The sequence below is a fragment of the Salvelinus sp. IW2-2015 genome, unplaced genomic scaffold (assembly GCF_002910315.2).
Source record: "Salvelinus sp. IW2-2015 unplaced genomic scaffold, ASM291031v2 Un_scaffold2401, whole genome shotgun sequence".
In the NCBI taxonomy this organism is placed as follows: Eukaryota; Metazoa; Chordata; class Actinopteri; order Salmoniformes; family Salmonidae; genus Salvelinus; species Salvelinus sp. IW2-2015.
In genome coordinates, this window is record NW_019943723.1 from 9726 (window position 1) to 13060 (window position 3335).

At 37.2% G+C, this 3335-nt stretch overlaps 1 long non-coding RNA gene across 1 annotated transcript in view; it reads right to left on the bottom strand.

Annotated features, from left to right (window-relative positions):
• Window positions 1–1225: 1225 nt before the first annotated feature.
• Window positions 1226–3335, bottom strand: part of LOC112073872 (uncharacterized) — a 25484-nt gene continuing 23374 nt past the window's right edge. The window contains exon 4 of the long non-coding RNA XR_011476705.1: window positions 1226–1349. This is a non-coding gene — a long non-coding RNA (uncharacterized lncRNA). The remainder of the gene's footprint in view (window positions 1350–3335) is intronic.

A 3335-nucleotide genomic window follows, 5' to 3' on the forward strand; every position in this document is an offset into this window, starting at 1 on the left:
GGCACCAATTGGTAGAATGGTAACACATTTAAAAAAGTAGACACTGAATACGCATTTGAGCATGGTGAACGTTATGAATTAACTTTGGATGGTGTATTCAATACACCCAGTCACTACAAAGACACAGGCGTCCTTCCTAACTCAGTTGCGGAGAGGAAGGAAACCGCTCAGGGATTTCACCATGGGCCAATGGTGACTTTAAAACAGTTACAGAGTTTAATGGCTGTGATAGGAGAAACCTGAGGATGGATCAACAACATTGTAGTTACTCCACAATACTAACCTAATTGACAGTGAAAGAAGGAAGCCTGTACAGAATATTCCAAAACATGCATCCTGTTTGCAACAAGGCACTAAAGTAATACTGCTTTTGTCCTGAATACAACGTGCTATGTTTCAGTCTGCTTTCCAACAGACACTGGAGATGAATACACCTTTCAGCAGGACAATACCACTAAAACACAAGGTCAAATATACACTGGAGTTGCTTCCCAAGAAGACATTGAATGTTCCTGAGTGGCCTAGTTACAGTTTTGACTTAAATTGTCTTGAAAATGTATGGAAAGACTTGAAAATGGCTGTCTACATGAAATAATAATGTGCAAATATTGTACAATCCAGGTGTGGCAAAGCTCTTAGAGAATTACCCAGAAAGACTCACACCTGTATTCACTGCCAAAGGTGATTCTAACATGTATTGACTCATGGGAGTGAATACTTATGTAAATTAGATATTTCTGTATTTCATTTTCAATACATTTGCAAACATATCTAAAAACATGTTTTCACATTGTCATTATGGGTATTGTGTGTAGATTGGTGAGAGAAAAAATGATATTTAATCAATTTTGAATTCAGGCTGTAACACAACAAAATGTGGAATAAGTCAAGGGGTCTGAATACTTTCTAATGGCACGTATTATGTATGTATGTATGTATTGTATGTATGTATGTATGTATGTATGTTAGGTAGTAGGTAGGTAGGTAGGTAGGTTAGGTAGTAGGTAGTTAGGTAGGTAGGTAGGTAGTAGGTAGGTAGGTAGGTAGGTAGGTAGGTAGGTAGGTAGGTAGGTGTCTTTCAGCGGTGTTAGGTTAAAAGCGGACGTCACTTTCGGTAGGATTTTGTGTGCAATTGACCAATACAGTAATCTTAACCTCTTAATCCTATCAATTAAATCTGTGTTTAAAAAAAATGTACCTGTTAATACTGTAGACTTACATTCTCCAGTGTCAAATCACTGATATTGGTTGATATTGCTTGAAGCCAGTCAGTGCTTTCTGCTGCAGTGCAAAATTGTAGAATATTGGTGCTCGTTCCATCTAAGGCACAGACTTCAAAGCTGTTCGACCTGGAGGGGTATGAACGCTTAGGTTATAGAAGTACAGTAGGTTGAAAGCACTGCTTGAACTAATGTGGTCAGAGGGGAAAATCTATTACCAAGCTGTTCTTTCACTGAAGTTAGGTCAGGCAGTGTTACGGTGCAAATTAACAATACAGTCCACTGTATTCACTAACCATAGTACCTCTTGAACAGATTTCACATTCTGTAGAGTTAGTCTTTATTTTGACCGATCTCTACAACGTACTCCACACATTCTGTAGTGTTAGTCTTTATTTTGACTGATCTCTACAACGTACTCCACACATTCTGTAGTGTTAGTCTTTATTTTGACTGATCTCTACAACGTACTCCACACATTCTGTAGTGTTATTCTTTATTTTGACTGATATTTACAACGTACTCCACACATTCTGTAGCGTTAATCTTTATTTTGACTGATATCTACAACGTACTCCACATTTTTTGTAGAGAATGAAGAGTATAGAGAAATAAAAAAGAATTACTTTGAAATATAATTCTCAGATATTTGATCGCACATCATGTCCAGATGTCTCTATTGAGGCTTTAATCAAACGCAAGTGATATGTTTTATTTATTTACATTTTATGAAAAGTACATGACTATGACTATATGATATTGATTATATGAAAAGTACAGACTCAGCGCTTCAAAATGGTCGACATAAACTGTAGTTGAMGGAAACATGGGAAACGTATGGTGCTGGAAAAACTTGATACACTTGTTATCCCACATAAGGAAACAAGTAGGAGCAAAAATGCCCTTTGAAAGATTTTCATGAGCTTGTTGCACTTCCTAGAGAGCTCTTCTGTGTTTACACCTATTCCGCATAGTTTACACCCTCTTAAGCGTTAGCTCCACCCACACATGTAAACACGTGAGTCAGCATGGCATTGTTCTCCAGAGAGTATTCTCTCTACTAAAACACAGCTAAAGTCAGAGCAACAATGTTTTCGAGAGCTCTAGTAACACTTTTGCAGTTGTCCAAAGCTGTATCATTCCAAAAATCTGTGGTAGCAAATATTATCGATATACTGACCAGGAAAGCTCCAATTATTTTATAAACAGAATCCTGTGACATGACAGGCCAATCAGGACTCATCTCACGGCATGTCCAACCTCTTAATTATCTCAGCCAATCATGACTAGCCAGGAAGGATCCTTTCTTTCTCCCTGTATACTGTAGCTCAGTGCTTTCTCCTTGGCTAAACTAGGCTCATAATTCAACATTTTTATTCATATTTATAAATCACATACCAGTTTGTAATTAAGACGCATTAAAGTTTAAGAAGGCATTTCTGAAGAATGTATATATTTACGGCCCAACAGTGAAGTAGGAACTGGCGTCAAATGCCTCATATCCTGTAACCGGTCACMTATGTAATTGCTACAGCACACCCAAATTACTTCAGGAGCAAGTWAAAAAAAACAGAACACCAAGACAATTACAAATGAAGGTTACATGATCTTTTATTGCATGTCACAGATAATGACACTGCCACTGTAAAATGGCGTACAGATGTACGGAATAGCTTTCATCACGTATATTTAATGTGATGCTTTTTGACATATCATTTTTGTGCATTTGAAATATGCTCAAGATAAATTAGACTTAGAGACAGCTGTCCAAATTATTCAATAGAAATAGCATTGAACATGACAACGAAGCCAAATAAGTTTTTCTCTGATGGTTAGGCAATCACATTTATCACTTAGATCTTATAAAAGTGTCAAATGTTAATCAAATCCTCTAAAGGCTGGGATGAAGTGTTGGACAACAAGCAGTGCTCATGTTCTGTAGGAGAATGTTGAGAAACATGAGAATGTTCTGTAGGAGAATGTTGAGAAACATGAGGAGAATGTTCTGGAGAGAAGATCCCATGTTTCTCAACATTCTCCTTCAGAACATTCTCCTCATGTTTCTCAACATTCTCCTTCAGAACATTCTCCTCATGTTTCTCAACATTCTCCTAC